At 38.3% G+C, this 26,762-nt stretch overlaps 1 protein-coding gene and 1 pseudogene across 20 annotated transcripts in view; both read right to left on the bottom strand.

Moving 5' to 3' along the window:
• ERC2 (ELKS/RAB6-interacting/CAST family member 2) overlaps positions 1-25,911 on the bottom strand; it is a 941,255-nt gene extending 915,344 nt beyond the window's left edge. For all 20 annotated transcript variants that reach the window (XM_011371814.2, XM_011371813.2, XM_023537617.1 and 17 more), the window contains exon 1: positions 25,771-25,911. The gene's annotated coding sequence lies outside the window, so the exon portion shown is untranslated. The remainder of the gene's footprint in view (positions 1-25,770) is intronic.
• LOC111746621 lies at positions 2,268-2,386 on the bottom strand (annotated as a pseudogene).
• Positions 25,912-26,762: the final 851 nt, after the last annotated feature.

Here is a 26,762-nt window from a genome sequence, read left to right as displayed (position 1 = left end):
GGCATTAATGGCCCTAATTCTTTACTCATTCTTGTATCTGCCTCCTCAGCAGTGCCCTCACAATCTGACTCTGGGTTCCATCATATGACTTGCTTTGGCCAATGAAGAGATGCCAAATGTGAGGCAAGTAGAGGTATAAATAGCACTTGTATTTACTCTCTTGCTCATTTTCCTCTGCCATAGCCATTAGAACATGCCCAGTACAGCCTGCTGAAAGATAAGAAACAAAATAGTCAAGATGTCATATCCAATAGCCAATCAACCGCAAGTCCGGTCAAGATCAGCAGCGGTGCCTAGCCAATGAGCAGCTGACCACAGATACATGAGCAAGTCCAGCTGAGAGCCACTGAACCCCATATATTCATAAGCTAAATAAATACTTCTTAGTATGTCACTGATGTTTTACAGTTGGTTGTTTTTCAGCATTACTGGGCCAACAGATAACTAATACATTTACCCATAAATTTCCTTTTTTGCTACATTCAATTCTAATCAGGGTATCTGTCACTTGTACCCTAAAGAGCCCTCACATAGAGTATGAAGAAATATTTCCCATAAAAGCTTCCCCTTTCCATAAAATGTCCCTTTAAAGAATTATATACCTATCTCTAACTAATGTTTTTGTGGCTCAGAGCTTAATTTTGTTTTACCTGATAATATACAAAAATCATCTGTACCTAAGATTTTTGCATGAATAACCTGTTCTATAAAAAAAGGTAAATCTAACAATCGGAATTCAGTTTACATAAATGAGAGGAAAACCATATTGAAATAATGTAACCATTACATGAATTTTTAATAAGATACAAAGATGTTCATAACATACTAGCAGTGAGGGGGGCAGGGACAGGTTAGAAAACATTGTTATGGTTTGCTCATACTTTTGTAAGACACATAACTGGCAGAGAAGACCAGAAAACAACATACATCAAAATGTTAACAGTGGTGGGAGTCTAAGAGGTTTTCATTTTCTTCCTTTTGTTCCTTTGCATTTTCTAAATTTTCTGAAATATAGAAAGATCTTTTCTATTGCCTTTTTCCTTATATTTTGTTTATTTCTGCTCTGATCTTTGCTATTTTCTTCCTTCTATTAACTTTGGGCTTAATTTGTTCTTCTTTCCCTGGTTCCTTGAGGTATAAAGTTAGATTGTTTGAGATCTTTTTTCTTAATGAAAGTTGTTTATTGCTATGAACTTAAGAAAATAATTTTATTTTCCTTCTATAATTCTAACAGTTAAATGAATTTATTTTGTGCATAGAATCTAGAAATCTAGGTCCTAGCTAGGCCACCACTTATAAAGTTGTCTTCCTATCTAAGAAGACAGAGAAGACTGGAAGTCCAGCTGGCCGAGACTTTGGAAAACTGCAGTAAACCAAGAAACAAAATGTGGATTTGCTCCCTTTGGAAATACACATACATACAATATGTTATATACACAGATACAGCAACTTTTGTGAAACAGTGTTTCTTTATTTAAAGAGCAATACATGTTGACAGTGGCCCACAATTTCCTTGGGTTCTCCTTTTCTAGATTTAGTATCAGGTTTATGCTAGTGTCATAGAATGGATTGCAAAGCTTTCGATTTTTCATATGTTCTGGAACAGTTGCCATAATATGACTACTCTATTCCTGAAATTTTTGGTAGAACTCATCCATAAAACTGAATGGGCTTAGTTGTTATCTTTCCATTTTTTTACTTTGTTTACTGATCTTTTGAGGTTTGTTACCTATTTATGTCAATGACCACAAATATGTTACTTCAGAAACAGTCCATTCCAGCCAGATTTTTCAGTCTTATTGGTATTATTTTGTAGAACACACCTTAGAAATTTTTTAATTGCCTCTAGTTATATACCCATCTCAGTCCTAATGTTTTTATTTTTGTTTCCCTTAATCACAGTAAGACAAATGTTTGTCTATTTTTTTTTTTTTTTTTACTGTTTGAAAGATACAACTTTTGGTTTTATTGATATATTTTACTACATTCTATCTTCCATTTCATCAGTATCTCTATATCCTTGATAGAAATTTATACTTTGTGTTTTAGTTACTTTTGCCTTTTTGCATTAAATATTCATTTATCTTCAATCATATTATCTGATTAATGCATGTAATATTACACACATTGGTTTCCTATTCCAGGATTGTATGTGTAGAACTCTTGTCATTTGTAAATGGCTATTTTCCTTTTGAAATTTTTTCCATCCTATGGATTATTTAGAAAGATATATTTAAATGTCAAAGTAGATGGAATTTTTTTTTTAACGCCTACAGCACCTGGTATTCCTATGTGTTCTCTCATCCAAGTACTAACCTGGCCCGACCCTGCTTAGCTTCTGAGATCAGACAAGATTGGGCACATTCAGGGTGGCATAGCCATAGACAGATGGAACTTTTTGACTAAAACTTTGTAGTTTGAATTTTATGGCATTGGGATCACAGAAAATTTCTAATCTTAGAAACTTATCAAGACTTTCTAATTGGCCTAATAAATGATCAATTTTCTTAATTGTTAAAACAACTAATAATTATAGAAAATTTTTAAGATACAGATATGTATACAGAATAAAATGAAAACACTCTCAATCCTGTCACTCATAGACAACCTTTGTTAACAAGTTGATGTTGTTTCCAATTCTTAAGTGTGTGTGCGCGTGTGTATAAAATTTAAAACAAAATTAGTATTATATTTTATATAAAGTCCTGTACTCTCCTTTCTCCTCATTGGTTTTATTCTTAACATCTCTCATTTTTCCACTTAACGTTAATGCCATAAAATATTTTTATACCTGATTTTTAATGGTCACCATGAGTCTCCAAAGATGGCCACCAAAACTGCTCCCTTTCTTGCACACATTTGTCTCTCTATCAAGAAATGGAATCAATTTCCCTTCTGCTCAAATCTTGTCTGATCTTGTAACTGCTTTGACCAACAAATACTGCAGAAGTGACATTGTTCTAGCTCTGGACCTATCCTTACAGAGGTATCTCATTTTCTGGTTTTGTTCTCTTAAAAGCCAGAGATGTAAGGTCCAAGCTATTCTACGAAAAAGAGAAGCCACACAGAAAGACCTAGAAGATGAGATACCAGATGGAAAGAGAGGCCATGAGGAGAACCGAAGTATCCCAGGCAACAGCCAACACTGAGATATCAGACTGGTGAGACAAGCCAACTTGGACCTTCCAGTCCAGCTGCTCAATCAACCTATAGAGTGGTGGGAAATAATTAATTATTATTTAAAGCCTCCTGACTTAGGAATTTTTTGGTAACTGTCACAATCTTTCATTGAATAGCTATCTAATCATTTATTGAACCAATAACCTATTGTGGGCCACTTAGGTTATTTCTTTTTTAAATGGGAATATCCTAATTGATATTCTGACTGATAAAGCTCTGTATATACCTCTTATTACCTCTCCAAGATAAAGTTCTAGAAGTAGAATTACAAGATGGAAATTTAAAGGCTCTTGATACCCACTATCAAAATTCTCCCCAGAAATGCTGAAATAATTTGCACTCACATCCTTACCTTTGGCTATTTTTCCTCCACCATTTTACTCTTTACTCTCAATATATCCTAGAAGCCATCATCTTCTCTAATAAAATAAAATAAAAAAATCCCTGGATTACTCAACTCAAGATCACAGCTCCACATATTCAGTAAACACACCTTAAGAAATAATACCAATACTGTGCTACACCAGTTCTGCTTTAAGCCAGTGCTTAGTTTGGTAACTATTCAGATAAACAAGGCTATCAGGGTTTTGATTTTACACCAAGATGTCTCAGAGACCTAGAGACGTTAATGTATATTGTGACTATTCCAAAATTGAGTATATAATGTAGCTTTCCCCAAATTTACTTGACAAAAGAACCTTTTACCCTTCAGAATATCTGAAAACTTTTCACTGAACATTCAGATTTATTCATTTAATAAATATCTTTTAAGCATCAGCTTAATTCCCAATGTTGAATGCTTTGGATAAAGCAGTGATTGACACAGACACAGCTTCTGTCTATGGGAAGTTTACCCATGAGAATATGCTTTCTTAGAATTTTTTTTCATCTCAGCTGTAACACGGTTTGAGGAGAAGATGGTTAGAGGAACTAGGCACTGCTTTAAGGACAAGGACATGAAACTGACGCAAAAGAATCAGAATTGAACTCTAAGAGGGAAATAGAGAAGACAAAAATAATGACTGGTTGGAGTTTTGGCCCTACTAGGACAAGAAATAAATATAATTCTGTATTTATTTTTCTCAATAAAGAAGCCAGAATGTCAAAAGGAATACAAGTCAGTCACTGGCAGTCTGTGTGTCTAAGAAGTGAAGAAACAGGTTAACGTTGCTTACTCCAAGATCCCATCAGACAAAAGGTATTATGTACAATTCTACAGAATTTATCAAAGCCAATAAAAACTTTGGAGAACATTAATATGATAACAGAATAATTTCTTCCCCACTATACATCTGCTTCTTAACAGTAAATTTTAATTAGCATCTAGGCCCAACACTTTATTTCAGAAGTAGTCTCTTCCACCAAATTTACAAAGAGCAGGGATGATTTCCTGGAATAATTTTACCCTTAAAGCCTTAGCACATATAGTGATGTTGATTTCACAGATGAGGTAAAGGCCCAGTTGACGAGGTAAGCCAAAGGCAAGTTCCTATGGCTGTCATGTCCTAAGTCTCATGATTCCTACTTATTCTACTGAGTCACGCACAACACCCCTTCCCCCTTCCCCAGCTGTGTCTAAGTCTCCTGATGTATTTTTAGGTACTTGTTTTGACACTTGGGCTTTTTTTGGTTGTCGTCTCCTAATTCTCATCTATCCTGATTTTTTTTTTTAGTTCTGTAAAATGAATCCCTGAGAAAGAGCAAGAAGATCAACTTTATTCAACAATCAATAATGCAAAGTCTTCTATTTCCCATTACTGACTTGAAGAAAACTATTTCTAAGCTTTTCCACCCATTTATAAATGCATTATAGGAAATAAGGTAGCAGTTAATATTTTATTGTTTTAAATACTATTATGAAGCCAAGACAGCTCAATCATTAAGTTTTCTTGTAAAGTCTTAAAAACACCTGCTTTCTTATATATTTGTGATGTACAATCCTAAGAAGGATATATTATTAATTAGATCAAACTATGCGCAGAAACAAAAAAAATGTTGCTGAGTATGACACCAATGAAATTAATTGCGTAACACCTTTCACTTTAAAAGCACTTCATGAACAAAATTCGAAGTCCAGGAGTTAAGTTCCATTTAAGGCTCAAATACAAAATAAAATCAAAGATGGTTTTATGAACTTATAAGAATACTTTCTCTAATTGAATATGAATTCATAAATAAAATATACATTCATCCACTCACTCTCTTAAAAGGTTTAAGGACTCTTGAACTGTAAGCTCAGGGGGAAAAAAATGGTGGAGAGAGCCCTGATTCCTGTCTACCTCAAGCATCGCAGACTATCACGGTCTGGAATGGTCTATTTTAAGACAAAAGCATTTCCTGCTATCTGGTCTAAATTAGGTTAAGTTTATTTCCACAGATCTCAGGCTCAGCCCATCACCTGAGCCCTGCTGACAGGACGTGTGAGCTGAGATCATCAGTATCTCCCACGATTTAACCCAAATTAAAATATCCTCTTTTTTTTTCTTACTGGGATCCCTAACTTTTTAAAAATTTTTGTGTCACAGACTACAATTAATTCCTTTCTAGAGGAAGATATGGTGTTGAACAGATCTCAAGCAAGAAGTGGCTGACCAGGAGCCAGATGCTGCCTACAGTTGTGTTGTATATGGCTAGCCCAGTGATCTTTATAATTTTGATCTAGTTGCCAACATAAAGAGACAAGACATTTCACATTAAAATCCAAATCTGGCTTCTCCTGAAAAATCTGAAAATCTGACAATGTCAGGCCCACCCCCTACAAGGTCATGGCTGGTTCGAGCCAACCAGCAGCTGCCCCTTCAAGAGAGGGCACACACCCTCCAGTAAGCGACAATCCCTCCTCTCCTTATTACCTAACACTCAGTCTGATTCCTTCTTTCCATGCTTGTCCCTGTAGGTGTTTAAATTTTACTACTTCTACCCATATAAAAGATCTTAAATAAGAATTAATTCTCCTTCACTACCCACTTCAAGTCCATTACCAAATCCTATTAATTCTAACTCCAAAATCTCACTCAACTTGTTCCCTTGTTTCTACTTCTACCATCACCACCCCATTGCACCAACATGACCTGATTAAGCTATTCCAAAACCTCTTAAAGCATCTCCACTTTTCTACTCCTCCTCTACTCTATTTCTCACATATCAGCCAAACTATTTAAAGGTAACAATTCTGATCACAAAATATCTGGCTTAGCCACTTAAAACCCTCAAAATCCTTCCCATGGCCCAAGACCCTACAAGATCTGGCTACTGCCAACAGCTCTAGCCTCCTCTCTTGTTGCTGTCTCCTTCACTGACTCTGCCTGGGTCTTCTTTCTGTGGCTCAAATATATCCAGTCCCTTCCTGTCTCACAGCCATCACACATGCTGTTGTCTTTGCAGGGCTGATTGCTATTTAGATGAGAGCATCGAACAACATGCCCTCTACAAGGTCTATACCATCTAAATCAGCTCTCTCAGCTATGTTCTCTCAAAGTATAATACCTTTTTCCATGGCATGAATGACATGATATTTTTCAACAAGAGAAGCTGACTTTATCTGCCCCACCAGGGTTGTCTGAGTGGCTCTCTTTCTTAGGCGATATGGAGTGATGGAGTAACCTGGGTCCTCTCGTGAAGGTGTAGAAAAATCTTGTGTAATCCAATCAAGGCCTCCCCTCTTCAGATCCATGGTTTGCTAAATGGGAAGTCATGAAGGAGAGGAACTGATATGTACAAAGGATTCTGGAGCCTTCGGGGAAGAAGTCACTGACATCCCAGTCATGTTGCCCAGGATTCAGAGCGAGATCTGTTAGAGGAGATGAATGTGGTTGCAAATAAAACTAACGTTCCAAAAATAAACAATTACTTCAAAACAAGAGGAAATCCAGGCTGGTGATCAGGATTCAAAACAAGTGACCCAGGAGCCATGTAGAAGTTTATATGGAGAAGTTTGTGGGTGAGGTGGGAAGCTCCTAGAGCTCCGCAATGCTTTATGGAACCTGTGCAATGGGGCACATTGTGCACAGGACTGTAACCCATGAGGAAGTCCATGTGTCCTAGGCAGGGTTCCCCACAAACAGATGCTGAGATAAAAATCTTGGTTCAGCTGGTTCATTTAGAAGCTAATCCCAAGAAGTACTAAGGGGAGAATTTGCCACTAAGACAAGGACATAAAGGAAGTTAATACACAGTGCGTTTTTAAGATTACTGCTCTGTACAACTGAGCTCTGTCTTGCTGAAGGTGCTCTGAGAGAGTGTAAAACTTGCCTCATAGTTACACCCCCATTCATCATTAGTGGAAGCCTACCCCCCTGGCATCCAGCCTGTGCTACTTGGAGGCCAAGAGAAAGACCTCATGTTCCAATACAGGCCTTGAGTACAGAGGAGATGGACATGGGGCATTGATGGTATATGCTACACCACGTATGGCACACCCATGGCTGAGCCTGGCCACTGGGAGATCAGATTGACCTTCCCTTGCAAGACCAACAGTGGTGACTATGAAGGGTACCTGCAGCATCTTTCAGTCTGAGGAAGACCAGCCTCAGCACCGAAACCTGGTGGCAGAAGGATGCAATAAGATAGCGGACTGGTTGGACAGAACCTACCCTTGGGCTTGTGTGTGGGATTTATATCTATATCCCCCTCATTTGGGAGCAGTGTAATCTCAGGGTAGGGAGTCAGAGGAGGAGACAGGGAGAGGTGGAAAGAGGTAGGGTGAGGCATACTGAAAAGACAGAACTCCCAGCTAAGGAGGAAGGTGGGTTTCAGCATTTTCAATTTAATTTGGATGAATAAAACTTGGAAAAATGTTTTGAACAGTAATCCATATATGACTCAAAAGCACTTCTACATTTAATAATTCCATATTAATTTGTGTGATTACTTGTTAGAGTCTCTCTTCCCTCCTACTTTAACCCCCTACATCGCAGCCCAGGGTTTAACATTCATTCTAATATTTGTGGGGCCCAAGCAAGAATACAAATGGAGGCCCAAATCCCACATTTCTATACTTTTTAAAGTTATAAATCAAGCTAATAAACTGGTAAATAAAATACAATCCAGCCTCCTACCTTGACATATTTTAAGATGTAGATGGTAATATTTGAATTTTGAACTTAGAATTCTTGGACTTCAGAATTCTGGCCAAAACATGATAGCAAGAGGCAGGCCTGCCCCAACCAGCATCTTTCTCTCCCCATTCCTGGCTCAACCATACCCCAAAGGCCTCGCACATGTGAATTCAGCAACCTGCACACTAGGCTACTTCATCTATATCAGAGGCCAGTAAAATTTTTCTATAAAAGATCAGATAGCAAATATTTTAGGCTTTGTGGACCATTCGATCTTTGCCACAAACTACTCAGCTCTGCAATTTCAGCACAAAAGCAGGCACAATTTATAACCAAATAAGTGTGGCTGTGTTATAATAAAACTTTATTTTAAAAAACAAGTGTTAGCTAGATTCAGCCCACAGGGAGTAGTTTGCCTGCATCGAGTCAATACTTTCACAAACAGATATACCTCAGCAATTCTAGGCTTAAAGGTGTGCACACTGGTGGCATGGTTTGTCCTCTGGAGAAGAGGCTTGATAAAGAAACCCAAGCAGACCCTAGAAGACAACCCAGAGTCTTTTAGACAGGGAGGTTCCAGGCCTATGGGTACCCAGAGTGGACCCTGGAATGCTGAGCACAGGTTCCAAGTGGGCAGCTCCACTTGGCCCTGTATACTCCTCTCCCATGACAAAGGTACAGTCAAATGAGGCCCTCTAGATTAGTCCTCTAACGTCTGAGGCCCTGGGCAGGGGCTTTTCCTAACTAAATCTAAGGGTACACAGGAGGGATGCAAGACTTACTGAATATTTGGAAAAACATTTGATATTATAATATTTTCATCATATCACTGAAATCGCTTCCATGGCAGTTAATGCAACAATTTTGTAATTGTAACCAGAGAGGTGAGACATGGTGTTTTAAAAGAAAGAGGGGACCTCAGAATCAGATCTGGTTGGAGTCATATCTCTAATTTCTTGACATATAGCCTTAAGCAAATTATTCACTTCTCCAATACTCACTTTTCTCATCTGTAAAATGGGGATGATAGCAATACTTTTCATAGCAATTTGAGAAAGATTTAAAAAGATGATAGAAGAAAAGTAATTAGCACAATGCCAAGCATACAGCTAATTCTCAATAAAGCTAACTTTGGTAAGTCCATGCTACTAGGACAAGGCACAATGATTCTGAACCTCAAAGTTGTCAGAATTCTCTCAGTCCACTAAGCTTACTTTGTCAGACATTCCTTAGTCAAACTCAGCCTACTATTCAAAAGTATTCAAGACGTCAACTATTTTTTAAAACTGGAAAGAAAAATGGACATTTTCCCATCATCTACAGGTTAAAATATAATGCATCTATCAGTACTGAAAGTTCCAATAACAAGTCATTTCTTATTTAAATGCCACAATGATATGAATCAGGAAAAAAAGTCCAGCTCGACACAGCTTGATCTTCGAAAATGCTTTCTCATCATTCTCCAAGAAGCTCTCTGCAACTCAAACACACTCATTCATGCATCACTACTCTCTCCTTTAGTTCCCCCAAACTCATTTTATAATTACTGTTTTTCATGTGCAGATTTAGCATGATTACATGTTCAGCTGCCTTGGCTATATTTTACAGTAAGGTGCTTGAGTGAAGAGGCTGACTACATTCCATACTGAAAGGTAAGGATTCTGCATACGAAAGTATTAGTTAATTGTGCTTTCCATTAGCTATCTCTGTTGTTTTAATTTCAAACTCTAACAATTTATTCTAAAGGATTAAATTTAAAATCTAAAACACTTAAAAATGTTTATTAAAGGAACAGACTACTGTCTAGTATACAAGTTAAATATATAAATATATATACATATATATCAAAACCCCAAACAATAAACAGTAAAAATGAATAATAATTTAAGATGCTAAATCAAATTATAAAAAATTATGGTTAATATAAAATGCTGATTATAACATTATTCATTGTCTCATAAAGTTTCATAAATGTGATAAATGAAGCTTGTTGTACTGAAGAGCTAAATAAGGTTTTTAGATCAATTTTTTAAACATCTGTGCATTTCCTTTAATCTGCGAATATAAAATGTCAATTGGCAAAGCTTTAGTTATAGTGTACTTATTTTAAAAATTTCAGGAATTATTGGGTCATATACTAAAAAAAATCCTCAATCTGTCAACCAACAGATGTTTCAGAGAAAATGATAGAAAGGTAGGAGAATAACAACTCTACCCCTTTGTCCCTGAAAATCCAATCACACAAAATTTTTCTATGTTTAAAATCAATGTGTAAGAATTATGTCTAAATAGCCTTTTACTAGAAAAGAATATATACATAATCACATACACGAGGGAAAATTTTAGCAAAGATTACAAGGTATTCCAAAAGAAAAAAAGACCACAATCAATAGCAAGGGATAGAAAATGGCTTAAATGTGAAAATTTCAGAGACAAGCCTTCATCTATGTACTCTGGAAAGAAGAGAAAGAATATATGTTATATCCTAACTCTGGGATCTATCAAAAATATGGCTGTTCATTCTGGAGGAGTCACATAAGCCTTTAGCAAGGGCCAAGTTCTGGATGCTGAGCAATACTCAGAAACCCCTCTGTAAACTGAAACTAGAGTTAATGAGAGTTAGTAACTGTATTAAGTAACTGACTTAAATCTATTAGTGTACAGATAAGGGTAAGCTTATCTAACATAAAAATATATTAAAAGAGAAATTATGGGACATGGTTCAAATCTATTCAACAAATATTTCTAAGAAACAAATCAGTACTATGGTTTCTGACATTCCATAGACCCAGTTCCTCCATTTCAAAAGGGAGCCATAGCCCCCTAATTCAGGTTTACATGAGCACTCTAGTTACTGTGCAAGGCTGCCAGGTGCGTGAATATTGAAAATAGATGACAGCCTCTCTGGGAGTAGAGGGTGGGGCCTCAGATAGAGAGAGTATATGAAAAAAAGACATAGTAGGACCAGAGAGAAAGAAAATCCAGTTTTTTAACCTGGGCAAAAACTGAGGAAGATGGGGCAGATCCATAGTCGTGTGTATTAAAGAATTTACAAAAACCGTGAGAATTTAATGTTGTTTTTATTTCAATAATCTGAAAACAAATAATGTTAGGATATTCTTAATCATCACAGCAGCTATGCCCATTGAGTTTGAGCAATAAACCTTACCCTTAAGAATCATCGTGGGTCAGTGAGAAAGGAAAAAAGGTAAACTTAGGAATCTAAATAACGTGTTCTCACCAGTTGAAAGGTAAGAGATATCAAGTTCCTCAGCATAAATCAAAGTTTCACAGAAGTTCAATATTGTGAATATGGTGAGAGAATTGAGTCATCACCCAGCATGCAGCAGGGTAGACCAATTGACTGTCAGAGAACCCTCCCAGAATAGTCAGCATCATATTCCAGTTATAAGCAGCATCCCAGAATAGTCAGCATCGTATTCTAGTTATAAGCAGCAATTTAGCTAATGTGGTTAAATTAATATTGTTAATTTGAATTAGTAATATGAAGAGTACTTAACTCCTAAATTGATTTAGGTTTTATAAAGGTATCAGAGCTAATAAAAAAAAAAACCCTCACCAGCTTTATGTTTACACAATTAAAAGTATCACTACAATAACAATAATATAAGACAATCCTGGAGTTCTACAAAAAATTATTTTCTTTAAAAGGGATCTCATCCAACTTTGAGAAAGAGATTAAACATATACTGGATTTGGGTCCTGAATCTCACATATATTATGTTTAACCTTAGCAAGTTAACAAACCTCTCTGAACCTGGTAAGTACCTTGGCAAGTAATAATGGCCTCAGGAATAAATGGCTACTTCACAAAAATAAGGTGAGTCATGATTAAATCAGAGAAAGAAATGTTTAGCACAGTGCCTGAGGCTTAGTAAATATTCAATACAACAACTCTCATCATCATCAGTATTAACTATGGATACCTTGTATTATTTTCTTAAAGGATGATGGTCCTGTTATTAGTTCTTTGTTTCACAGAACTATGAAAGGCATTCAATTCTGAGCTCTAATGTTCCCCTTGATCTCTCTGATCAGTTCTTGAAAGACAGTACAATTGATTGAATTATTAGAAATAATAATACTAGCTATGTGGTTAATTTTACAGGGATCCCAGGAAGACAACTAAACCCTTAGGCACAATATGTTTCTTCCTTAAGAGAAAAGAATAACAATACTAAACAAGTTGCAATGGGTCTAAAAAGATTCACTGGTTTAAAAAGTTTGCTAAGCAATTTGGACATGAATAAAATTTTAACCAGTGCAGTATATTGCATCATTTGTTCAAAATACTCACTGTCACTCTCTAGTGGATTCATTCCCTACAGTCTGGTCTCCCTCCCATAGAAGGAGAATCCTTACAACTCACTGAAATCAGGCTAGGCCATGTAACTTGTTTCATCAAACACAATATGAGTTGAAGTGACAAATGCCATATCCAAACAGACGTTATATGAACCATCTTATGAGTAAACTTGTGTTTTTCTTCTCTACCATGAGAATGGCCCAACCAAGAAAGGGATCTTCAGCCTGAGTCCCAGAATAAAGACAGTGTAGAGCAGAACCATACACAACCCATGAGAGAACAAAGCCACTGAGATTTGGAGATTATCTCAGCATAACCTAGCAATATCTAACTAATATACACAGATGCAATACTAAAATGAAATATTTAACACAGGTAAAAACATAGGGCACCATTTTCCTACTGATTTATCTCATTTCTTTCCTTTGCCACAATACCAGTCTAGGCAATGCCATCCTTTTAGGACAAAATATCTCATGTTAGGTATCTAGATAAATGCAAATCACTTATAAATGATGTCTTTTCAGACACAGAAACATATAACCAACCATTTTAACTGCCTCCAAATGTGTATTTTCTTTATTATTCCTGGGCCCTGATTTCTTTCCTAAAAAATAGCTGTTCCTGATATTTGGACATCAAGATGAAAGCAATATCGGAAAGACTCAAAGGAGAATAAATCCTACCGATGTAATACAGCTATGCAAACAGGTCGAGTAAATGACAGGAAGCATCAGTGGGTGCAGGCTGGAACTCATGACTCCAATGGTCAGCCCAGGTGTGAGTGTCTGCCCTGGAGCACAGCCTCATGAAGAGTCCAGTTGTACCTGGCCCAAGCATGTCTCACCACTGGATGTCAAGAGAAAGGAGACCCATACGCCTGTGATTCCATCTTATAATGGCTCTGTGAGCTCCAGATTGCACCAAGTGATCCCACTGTCTCCTCTTGAACTTTCTGCAAGACAGATAATTCAACCCTGATAGGTCCTTGAAGGAAATAACCACATCTCATTCATCTTTGTAGCTCGTTACTTAAATTACACTTGTAATTAAAGGCAGCTCGGTGTAGTACAGTTAAAAGCGTGGGCTTTGAGTTAAGAGTCTAAGATTCAAACTCCAGCTTCTCCATTTCCTTTGGGAAGGACCTTGTGAGCAGATGCTATTAAGTGCCCTAGTAATGTCCCACTAACTTGAACATTTTAGAGTACCCAAAAGGATTTTACACTGCCAATATCAGCATCTCTGCTGAAGACTTCTTTTGAACCTTGGAAAACTATTCTGCTCTTGCAGGAGGCAAAATAGAAGTGTCAGGGAATCAACTACCTCAAAAACAATTGACGGAGATTTTTATATACCAATGTTCACAGAAGCATTGTTCACAATAGCCAAAAGGTAGAAACAAACCAAATGTCCATTGACAGATGAATGGATAAACAAAATATAGTATATAAATACAAGAGAATATTATTCATCCTTAAAAAGGAATGAAATCCTAATTCATGCTACATTATGGGTGATCCTTAAAAATACTATGCTAAGTATTTAAGTGAATTAATCCAGGCACAAAAGATAGATATTGTGTAATTCCACTTATATGAGGTCCCTAGAATAGTCAAATTCATAGAGACAGAAAGTAGAATAGTGGTTGCCAAGGGCTTGGGGCAGGAGGGATTGGGGAGTCATTGTTTAATAAGTATAGTTTCAGTTTAGGATGACGCAAAAATTCTGGAGAGGAATGGTGGTGATGGTTGCACAACATTGTGAATATATTAAATATCACAGAACTGTACACTTAAAAAATGGTTACAACAGTAAATGTCATATATATTTTACCATAATAAAAAATAAAAATAAATTAAAAAAAAGAAAAAGAAAAAAATACAGGAGCTGTTTCCTCATGCTCAATGTGAGAACATCCTGAGGCAGGTGTTTTACCCTGTCTCCAGAGTTTCCTTGTGAGATTAAACTCCATTTGTGACTATAGTAACTTACTGAATAATGTCCCATCTATTGGCTGTCTTCTGTCTCATATTCTTGTTCACCTACTGGTGTTCCCTGTATGTCTCAAATAATTACTTGCGCAAGAACACTTGTTTCAGGATCTACTTCGGGGAGAAGCTAAGACACATAGGCAGGTTTCTTCTCTAAACATTAACTTCCTCATCATGGGAAATAATACTTGGGTCCTTGTGAAGATTAAATGAGATATATCTTGATGTGCTTAACACAGTGCCTGACACATAGTAGGTGCATAATATGAGTTTCTTTAACTTTTGGTCCAAGTTATCTGCCTTTTTAATAAAAGCTAAACTATGTCTCTGAGTTTCAGTAAGAGATTTGAAATCGAAGAGCTATTCTTTCTTATCCTCTACCTGATTAATATATCCTATAATTAACATTCACCATTTAACCACACGGGACATCAAAAGGAACTGGAATTCTGCATCCAACTCAATCCTTTCCCTAGAAGTGGGCTAAGTCCACAAAAGAATTTAGACAAGCCCCCAGATATCAAACAGATCTTTCAAGGCAGACAGATCACTACCACAGCCTTTTGACCTGAGGAATTAGAGAGCTGTGGCGTTAATTATACACAAATCTTAATTTTTATCCTTCTTTCCCTTTGGCTCTGAATGTACCGCCTTAGCATCACTAAGGCTTACGATGAAGACTAAGATGCATTTAGTCTTTTCCTGTTTCACAGTGCACCAAATGAAACCATGGAATCATAAAAACCTATTCAGGTATACCTTTTGCTAAATATCACTTTATTTGCTTTAGTTTCTCTTTGCCAAAGTACACAAAGAATTTTGTTAGCGCGATGATCATCTATGCCAATTAGAAAACCAAGGGATTAGGTTACTGACTGGTGGACTCTCCTAAATAGGCTGGTGAGAAATCCAATTTCTATTCCCTATTTTTGTAGAGAAGACTTTTCTAAATATGTGTTTTTAAAAAGCTGAACAAGCAAAAGTTGACTAGACTTACCTGTTAAAAAGGGAAGCTCTGTTCCCAAAAAACAAATGAATGATAAAATCCTTAATTACATCTTGCCCTTTATCATAATCCCCAAAGCTTTTTCCCAACATTTCATACATCTAAAGCCTTTAACTTTGTTCTTATCCCTCACAACTATATATAGTTATCCAACTTAAGTCCGGAGCATCTGACAGAGGGTAAACACCATCCATATTGGGCATGTCTAATGGTTTCCATTGTTCCCTCAATTACATTAAGTTCATAAGGCTCATACTTCTCCTAATACTACTGCCTGCAGTTTTCCATTTTCCACTTACTTTTTAGAAAATGATCACAAGATTCAAGAAATATTCAAATGATTGCACAAACTCTGATATACAAATATGGTCACACTGATGGAATAAAACTACGTGTTAGCAGGTAAAGCCATGATATAGTAGTTCAAAATGTTGGTTCCCACACTGATGCACAGAGGTCAAGATTAACGTATAAAAGGAAGGGTAGCAATGTTACTAATGTCCAAAAAGTGGTGTAAGTCATACAAAAGTGAAGTCATAGGCAGCCAGTATGCATGGGAAAATGAATATAGTTTCAGCACATAACTCCTAATCTTGTACACTTCAGGGAATAATTAAAACATTTCCATTTATGAACTTTCTCACACCACTTTCAGAAGCTGTACTTCAAGTATTTCCAACTCTTATTAATCTGACAAAGTCAGTTTAATTACATCCATTAACTAAAAACAACTTGTAAAGATTTCAAAACAAGATCCATATTCTCTGTGCTCTGCTCAAAATCACTGAAAAGAACTTGGTCCCAGATAACATTCAGAGATTCTCAAAACCAACAAGCAGTATGGAATCCCATTATAGATTTTTCATCAGGAGCATTTTCACCTGAAAATGGTCTTTTAAAGTTATTAAAGCTCATATTAAAGGCCATATCCATAATCTCTATATTGTTTTCCAGGTCATCCTGCCACTCTCTCACCAGTTACAAACCCCATACTCCTGCGAACACCAAAAGTAGGTAATTATTGCCATGAAAGTGGAATAAAATGAATATAAAGAGAATTCATCATCTCTGATTGTGTCAGTCAACTACCGAAACCCCTGGATGGTTAAGCTTAAACCTCATCTCTTTAGTGGATCACAAGATCTTCGTGCCTGTCACTCCTTCTGTTTCTCCTGCCATTCCCCAAACCCAGCAGAGCTAATCTCCAGCTCCACAGCTCTATTTTCACCTCCCCAAACCTCGAATCTCCTATTCTCTTGCTCACCATAGGACTGGACCGTTTCCTCTGTTATTTTTACCATCAAAATCAAGCCCACTCCAGCTAACTCCATTTGGTTTTCCACCTCACCTTAGGTGTTATTTCCTTCAAGAAGCCTTCCTTCATCCTTCATCCATGAATCTCCTAAGTATTCCATGATAGCCTGGGTGGCCCCCATCAAAACTCTCATTACAATAGCCTGCTTATTTGGCTACAGTCCTGAGCCTTCCAAAATCACTTGCTCTGTTTAAAGCCGCATCCTCTGCGCCCAGCAGAGGGCTGGCATGAAGCAAGCATATACATGTACAGTAAATCTATAACGTAATGGCTTAACTCTTTGTCAATAAAATCCAAACCATACCAGCCATTCTTATTTATATTCCTATAAAATAGCTAATAAAATGACAGTTACTTAATCCTTTGCATGAAAAAACTGTTGTTAAAAAAAAAAAAAGTACCATCTGGAAAAGGGCTGGATGATTTTGAAACATCAAGAAACAGAGATTCCCCAAACAAAGAGAAAGCTAGTGGAAAAGCTAGAAATGGAACTTAGGTCTCTTGACTCGCAGGTCAGTGCTCACATCTCTATATCCAAAAGAATCTGCTCTGAAGCTATTCTAAGCAACTATTCATGTTGCTGAATTCAAGGTGGCCCCTGTCAGTGTATTCGAAGCCTGTGTATGAAAAGACAGTTCTTTCTCATACTTAACAAAAAAGGTAGAGAATTTCCCTGTGTACCCTGGCTAACTGCTCCATGCTCAAGCCTGAAAAACACAGTCACTGAAACTCTGTTGCCTTTGTATCCACCCAGTATCAAACAGTACCTATTTCCAGCACGCGCCTAAGAATGTCAAACTATCATCCCATTCACTACTCAACCTCCTACTTCTCCCCATGGAGATGTTTCGGGAACAAGGCGGCTAATGAGCCAAAATAGGAAGCAAAAAAGGGGTAACAGGGAACTTTATCTGACAGAAAGAAAAAATACACATCACCAGAAGAAAACACATCAAAAGCCCTCTCTTGAGAGCCAAACGTGAAAGAGTCAACAACATTGTTCCAGTAGGATCCTGACCTTTAAACTACAATCTTGCTCCTCCAGGTGATGACAGTTAGCTTGGAGCTGAAAGGCAGGAAGGCAGCATGGCTAATCTGCCTTAAACCAGGCACAAGAAAGCCATCTTGGTAGGAGTTTTGTGCCCACCAGTGTCACCAAGGAAAAAAAAAACAGGGATTATGGTACCAACCCAACCTCACATCTTGTGGCTCAACTACCTTCAGAGCAGAGTTCTCCATCCCCAGAGCAACTTCCTACCCTGACCACACCCACCTTGTCTTAGAGAAATTCACTACATAAGAACTAGTAACTACAGTGCACAACTAGGTTTAATTTGTTACATAAAACTCTGCCCTTTCTCGCTACAGTTAGCCATACTGTTTTAGTGGAAAGTCTCTCATGGTTTGCATAATGATCTAAGAGTATTCCTAAAGAACAGTCAGTCACATTATTCAATTCCCATTCAAGCTCTTGTCTTCTGAGCCACTAGGAAGTTGCCTTGAATTAATAGTTTACTCTTAATACATTTATGGGTAATGCACTTTGCTGCCTGCAATTCATTCATACTCTGAAATCACAGAATGACAACTACCTTTAGGGGTAGAAAGCTTTAAGACAGGAAAAAAGGAGGAATACTATCAGACACCCACACACAGACATGCACACATACCACACACATTCAACAGAATTAAGTGAGCAGAATATAAAATCTTAAGAACAAACCATGACAAAGTAAAGTTTCTAGTATACAACATCTATGAACGTTGCCACTGGCCTTCTACCTACAAGTGTCTCCCAGAGATGCCCTCTGACTTGACTCATGCTCCTCATCCACTGGGGCCACGATCTCACTGCTGACTTCCATGAAAGAGTAATCACTTCCGTCCTTAAAGTGCTGGCTGTCTCTCTCCCACTGCCTGCCTCTCCCTCCCTCTCTCTCTCTCTCTTAATTTTGTTAAGTGCCCACTAGCTGCCAGCAACTAGAGATTTCCTAGAACTTCAAAGCAACAAATGTGGAAGATAGAAACAGAGAAGGAATGCCCAAAAAGTTAAAAGCATAACTTGAGGCACAACCCTGGGAAACAGGGCCAAGTGCTAAGGAATCCAGCTAAGATAGAGGTTGAACTGACCCAAAAGAAGGGTTAACCAATTATATCAGCAATTAAGTCGTGAAGTAGTAGCTTTGAGTAGCAAATCACAAGCAGGACTCAGCCCAAGCTGTGAAAGAGACAGCCTGGCTCTTCTTGGTGCTTTGTTGGCACTTCTAACATATGCCTGGAAAGAGAAAGTGGCTATGGTCCACTTCTATACCCCCAGTGCCTATCACATAGTAGATGCTCAATAAATATTACAAAAATTCATATTCCTAGATCAATGAATAAGTATTCAATCAATAGTAGCCATTATTATGGTAGCTGATAATCATTATTCTTCCCCAAGCCACTGAGGTTCTATCACTTAAAAGGGCAACAGGGCATTAAAAGTAAAGGCTTTGTTTGTTTGTTTGTTTGTTTAAGAAAAGCAAGAGGCACTATACAATATATCTTCGGACTTTTTTAAACAGCAAAGGTTTCTTTCTCAGTCACATTATATATCCAATGTCAGCTGACTTAAAGTGTTGCTCATTTAGTGACTCGGTGACAAAAGCAGACAGAGGCTCCATCTCAACACATGCTTCTATGATCATCACAGCAGTAAAAGAGAACATTGGATGGTCTCACTCTAAAAATTAATTCTCACCTGTAAAATAGGTTCTAGCATAGAAGTGATGTAAGTCACTTCCAACATAAGCCTGGAAAGAGAAAAAGTGGGAACATTAACACAGTCTCTACCACAAATGCTACTAAGACACAACAAGCTGTGGAATAACAAAGGGATTTGTTGAAAAAGATGCTCAAATAAAACATCTGGACAACTCTAAGGTTCACATAATCATGGACCTGGAAGGTTGTGTAGGGATCATTTTAGAGCAGTGGCCTCAACATAAAGACAGCTCAGACAACATAAACTTGGACCCTGAATTTTCAGAGCAACTCCGCTTTTTTCTATAAATGTATTAAGGGTCCAGATAAGCTTTTATTTAGGAAACAAAAAAGTATCTACAGCTGAAAAACATTTGAAAACCACTAATGTAAATCAAATCCTTTATTTTACAGATTTAAAAAGTAGAAGAGGGGAGAAGGAAGCTCCAAAAGTTAAAATGACCACACCCCACCTCCAAGGAAGCTCCAGAATGTTTAACAGATACAGAAATAAGTCCACTGACAGAATCTGTTGTACCATTGCACCACCCTCTGGCCTTATCCTTCATCTCTGCTACCTTGAACTGGCACAATGGAGTCAGACCCAGACCAAAATCATATCATAGAGGGTCAACAAGGGTTCAACAAATGGTATGGATGATAAGCAGAAGTCCCCATCCTATTGCACTAAATAATGATTCACATTCCAATAGCAATTCTCTACATTACTCATTCTCTATTTCCTGGCAAACGTGAAGCCATTAGTAGAAGTTAATACTAACCTTCAGGAGACTTTCATTTTGTTCTCAGATTACAGGTTAACAGTCAACTATGATTTGTGTTCACTCAATTCCATTCTCTTGTGTTCCCAGCTTTGCTTTGTGCCCAGCTTTTCCTCCACCTTCATTCGCACTAAAGCACTGAGTGTCACAGACTTAAGTCTCAATGGTCTCCCCACCTCCAATCTCTGTCATTTTCAAATCATCTTATACTTGCTAGTCCATGAAATAAAACTCAAACTTTTCAAACTAGAATCCAGTTTTCATCTCAATCATACCCCAATCTACTTTTCCAACATTCTCTCTCCTGTGTTACTTATCCTGCCCAGCCAAAGGCAAGATGATGGGCTTGAAAGTCAAAATGACATAGTAATGAATCCTAGATCTTGTGAAAGTTCCTTATCTGAGTTTTGATGTTCTCATCTGTAAAATAGGTATGATGGCATCTACTTTGAGAGGCTCCTAAGAAGGTATTGTGTCTATGAGGATTATGTTTGACTGCAAGTAACGAATAGCGGCTTACAAGTAAGGAGATTGTTTGTTTTATGCAATAAGTACAGGAGAAGACAGTCTAGGCTGGTACTATGGCTCAACAGTGTCATCGAGACCAAGATCTTTCCAAGGTCCAGCTTTGCCATTTTTAATGCATAATTTCACTTTTGTTGTTATAGTTGGTTGTTGCCCCTCCAGGCATTGCACCTATGTTCCCAGCAGCAAGAAGCAGAAAGGGGCCAAAAACTGTAGAGGTATACCAGTCAAGTCTGTCCTCCTCACTAAGCTTTCAGGAGAAGCCCCCACCCAACAACACCTACTTCCATTACTATAAGACCTGAGTCTCATGGCCACTCTAGGCTATAAGGGAGTCTAGGTAAGTGAGATGGACATATTTCTATCTCAAACAAAATTGGGGTTCTTTTGTTAGAAAGGAGAGAATAAATATTGAATTCGCAATCAGCAATGTCTACCCCAATATTAAATTAGTATTTTATGTAAAGTGCTAAGCACAGTAACCTAGTACATAGTTAACTGCTCAATAAAAATTAAATGATAATTATTGCTTTATAATAATTATTGTTGTTCTTATTCACCTTTCTTACCCTCTGGGAAAATGGAATAACTCATTATATCCAAATGTGTTCCTTACGTTTCTACTATATCCACTGCTCTATCTGTATCTCCAACATGATTCCTTCTTCAAAGTCTTTATTTCAACCAAAAAGTCTTTCCTGACAGCTGCTCCTAATAATAAGTTCTATGGTAGCAGGACTCACATCAGACAGAAACTCCTATGTTCATTACTCCATTGAGCATAGTCCCTTGGAACACAGTAGGTTCTAATAAATAGTGCCTTGATAATTTAAGTAATTTATATACATACTCATACCTGCTTTTACAGTCATTCCTCTATAATCAAACATGGTTTGTTCCTGAAATGCAAAATTTAAATACTAAGTTCATATATAATAAAGCTAGGGGTTGGAGTAAGGAGATAAAGACTGCATTCTCCAAGAATGAGAAGAAAAAGTACAAAATTCTCTAATAATACCATACTTTTTACACACTGTAGGAGTTCAGGTTATAGTTCATCAAATTATTCCCTTCCTACTATGGGCAGAGTCTACTTTTACCCATGGATGCTGAGGTTCACTATGTGACTTGCTATGTCCAAAAAGGTTGTTAGTGTAAATGACCTTTGCTTGTCTCTTGAATCTAATGATTTGCTACGAGAGGAGCATGACCCCAAGTAGCTGCTATCCCTTCAGCCTGGGCTCCAGAACACATGTGGAGCAGGCAGGAACCCAGCCTGTAGCCTATAGCAAAGCCCCCAAGGAGTCCAGCCTACATCAGCCAAATTTCATTCAACCCAAAGACTCATGAATGTGAGAATAAATACCTGCTACTGTAAGTCGAGTTTTATTATGCAGCGAAAGTTGACTAAGAAATCCTTTACTATTTGAAATTTAGCATTTCTTTCATATTCATTCATTTTGTTCTTTTTCTTCATATAAGAAAGAACAGGCTGAAGAATCTCTTTCTTTGGTACACCCAATGATTTCTACCTTAGGGTCAACTGTTTTAAATTTATGAGACCTACATTATCATTTAATATTGGTGCTTTTCCACTTTCCATTTGTACTACTATCTTTCTAAAATAAGGAAATCACAATAAAGTATCAAAGAATAATATAAATATTGCTGAAATAAAACTGTTGACTGGCAAGTAGGTCTCCCATATGACAGCCATAACTTCTTAGCTGATAAAAGGTGTTAAAGGAAGCCATAGTAAAACAAAAGAAAAATGCAGATTGTACAAAGTTGACCTCACCAAAATTAAAGACTATCTGTTGAGGTGAATTTGTGAATTCCAACACCATTTATCTAAACACGTTTTTCAGGATACTTGTTTTGGCAAACCATGACCAATGAGTTTCACCAGTGGGAAAACGTTGATAAGTGTTAAGTCTTGTGACATTTCCAACATAATAAGACAAGAGGGCCAAACTATTTTAATAGAGTAATTTAAATTTTTTTTTAAAAAAAAGTCTATTGAATGATGTTAAGAGCATGTATTCAACCAAGACCTACTAAAAATTCCAACTGGAAATTTAAGGTATCAAGAAAAATGGAAGACCAGGTGCTATAGATGTAAAAAATAAATAAAATAAAAAATAAGGGTCTGTAAGCTGACAAGGTCCTTGCAATCTTTGAGGTCAACCAAGGGTTGCCTCGCCTAAAAAAAAAAGAAGAAGAAGAAGAAAAAGAAGAAGAAGAAGAATTTGGATTTTGTTTTGTTTTACTTTCTTTTAAGTCATCATCATTAAGTTTGAAACCAAATTTCCTTGGGCCAAAGCTGACCTACCAGAAATATATAATATACAAAGTTACCAAATTTGCCTATTGCTGGAAGCAACAGCCTTCAAAAGAGCAAGGCAAATAGGACAGTTCATTGCAGTGGACTCAACAAAATAGGCCCTATGTATGGTGGGAGAGTCCAGACTTGAACACATGCAGAACAGACCACACAACCAAAAGCTGAATTCAAGGCCATGGCCAAGGTCATAGGCTCCAGGTCAGAGAAACCTGGGCTCAAGTTCTTACTCTCACACTAAGCTGTGTGGCAAGGTATTAAATTCCTTTAGTTTCTTCTATCTATAATTTGGGAATAATAATAGTACCTACCTCATAGAGGCTCTACAAGGTTTAAAAAAAATAATGCATGTACTCAGCAAAGTGCTAGCACATACAATAACAGTAATAAGGAAAACAGTAATAGTAATAACACCACCCCGACAAACCTGGCTCCCATATGAAGACTACCCTAATCAGGGTACTCTGGCTCATAAGCTGTTCATGAAATGCTGAATGCACACCTTTCACATCCAGGTCCAGCTTCTATGAGGTGACAGCTCTCTGGACCAACCAGTAATTTTTCTACTAAATTCAGGAAGAAGGGTGTTGAAAAATAAGCTTTTCACTAATAGAAAATTGAAAAGGATCTGGTCCTTCTGCCCACAATCCATCCACCTGTGAAAGTCTTGCTGGTGAAAGCCATACTTCCATCACCATCCACATACCGCACCTTCAAACTGTGCAAGGCTTTTATCAAAGCACAGAAGCAGACCAACAAAATGGCTCACCTTAGAAGCAAATTCACCTCAAAAGGAAACTCTTCTACCCTCCAGAAAGGATCTGACTTGACCCCACTGTCACCTTCAAACTGACATTCAAACTCGAAATAAAAAAGTAAATCTTCACTTCCAGAAGTTGAGTTACACTGTCAAAACTAAAAGAATCCCTTCTATTTGTGGTAATCCTAATAAAGCATGCTTGTCTGCTTCAAAAATATCTTATAAATCTATCCAACAGAGCCAAGAGCAAAATAGTGTATACTGAGAAACAATGTGACTACAAGGACAAGAGTGACCATATGAGACAAAGTGCCACACCCTTTTCCAGATAGCACAACAGTAAATGATATCTCTTACAAAGGAGCCCACATTCTAGAGAAACAGATGGAAAATTCTAACCTACAACACCCTTCCTCCACCCCCATTTCATTCTTTACACAGATCCATTTCATTTTCATTTTTAAATCAATGGCCATGAGCAGTCCCAACTACTACAACTAATAAAGGTGGGGGGGGGGACAAACACAAGCCAAACATACTTGCTTCTAAGACCATTTCTGAAGAGTTTTCTTCCCGCCTGTCTGCCTCTCACAGCTAGAGCTTCATACCTGGTGGAAACCAATGGTTAAGTAAAACCACTGATTTTTAAAAAGCCAACCAGGAAACTAACCATGACAAGTGAGAGCTGCCCTCCTCTCCTGAGCATTGATTGGCTCCTAGTGTTCCACCGGTCCCTGTTCTGCCCACATAAATGGCAGGTGTGGCTGTCAATCACACAGGGAACTGACAATTCACCGCTCGGGGAGTAAATTGCCTTTCATCTAGCAAAGGCAGGTAGCCGCCTAAAATCGATCCGCTAGTAACAGAGCGGACCCTCCCTCTCTGGGAAAGAGAAGAGAGACCCCGAAGTATGAAATAAGACAGGGCCGATTGGAGAGTTTACGAGCGCTGTTATATTATCCCGCAGCAAAGCAGACCTTAATCTTCACTGTCCTAAGATGATCTTTCAAAGGATCGGACAGTAATTTTAAAAAATAAATAAATAAAAGAAAGAAAAAATAGGTAAACCCTCTAAGTACCTTTCTTCTTGTATAATTCGGAGATGGAGAGGAGAAGGGAAGGAATGTCGTTCAGTTTAATTTCACATCGTATTCATTTTCATATACCACCGTCTCCTACCCTTCCCCATTAAATCCAGCTTCATTTTCCCTGACACAGATTTTTTTTTTTTAACACGCTCCCTTCTGAGTCCATCGAGGCAGACTGGAACCCCACCCCCTGGGCTGGGGCTCCACCTTTCTCCACTTTGTTCTGCTTGAGGTTCCTCGAGACCCTTGCCCCCGTGAACACCCCACCCCTGGAGACAAGTGGGGAAAAGCCAGGCGAAAGAGGGGGAGCTGGGGAGAAGAAAGGCGATGGCAGTGAGGGTGGCTGCCGGAGAGGGATTGCGGGAGGTGGCCCGGGCCGCCGGGACGAGCGAACGACGCCCGCGCGCAGAAGGAAGCCGTGCACTTGTTCCAATCCGGGGGTTTCGACATTAAGGCAAATCCGCCTTTAGGCCGCCCCATGTTTCCCCCCGCCCCGAAAAGCCTCGGTAGAGGCGGATGGTCCACCCCTCGACTCCCCCCGATAACGCATTGCAGCTCCCCACGAGTGAGGGGCACCCGGCACGAGAGGTGCCGGGCACGGACGCCAGGAGGGAGCCGGGCGCCCAGCGGCCCCGGCCCCGGCGTCGACGTCTCACCTTTCCGATGCTCGCCCCGGGGCCGTCCCACATGGATTTTTACAACCTCACGTCGCCTTGGCCCCGGGCGGCCGGGAGGAGCCGGAGCCGGCGCCGGAGCGCGAGCGAGCAGGAGCGGGAGGAGGAGGAGCAGGAGGAGCCGGCGGGCGGGAGGGAGGGAAGAGGGGAGGGTAGCGCTCTGAGGGCCGGAGCCGCGCGCGGGGCCGGGCGGGGCTGACGGCCGAGGGGGCGGCACCCGCCGCAGTCCCGAGACGCGCGCTCGCGCGGCTGCTAGAGCGGCCTTTGGTACACCCAATGATTTCTACCTTAGGGTCAACTGTTTTAAATTTATGAGACCTACATTATCATTTAATATTGGTGCTTTTCCACTTTCCATTTGTACTACTATCTTTCTAAAATAAGGAAATCACAATAAAGTATCAAAGAATAATATAAATATTGCTGAAATAAAACTGTTGACTGGCAAGTAGGTCTCCCATATGACAGCCATAACTTCTTAGCTGATAAAAGGTGTTAAAGGAAGCCATAGTAAAACAAAAGAAAAATGCAGATTGTACAAAGTTGACCTCACCAAAATTAAAGACTATCTGTTGAGGTGAATTTGTGAATTCCAACACCATTTATCTAAACACGTTTTTCAGGATACTTGTTTTGGCAAACCATGACCAATGAGTTTCACCAGTGGGAAAACGTTGATAAGTGTTAAGTCTTGTGACATTTCCAACATAATAAGACAAGAGGGCCAAACTATTTTAATAGAGTAATTTAAATTTTTTTTTAAAAAAAAGTCTATTGAATGATGTTAAGAGCATGTATTCAACCAAGACCTACTAAAAATTCCAACTGGAAATTTAAGGTATCAAGAAAAATGGAAGACCAGGTGCTATAGATGTAAAAAATAAATAAAATAAAAAATAAGGGTCTGTAAGCTGACAAGGTCCTTGCAATCTTTGAGGTCAACCAAGGGTTGCCTCGCCTAAAAAAAAAAGAAG

Source organism: Pteropus vampyrus, unplaced genomic scaffold (assembly GCF_000151845.1).
Source record: "Pteropus vampyrus isolate Shadow unplaced genomic scaffold, Pvam_2.0 Scaffold195, whole genome shotgun sequence".
NCBI lineage: Eukaryota > Metazoa > Chordata > Mammalia > Chiroptera > Pteropodidae > Pteropus > Pteropus vampyrus.
Note: the sequence above shows the minus strand (reverse complement) of the source record. Positions and strands in the feature narration are given on the sequence as shown.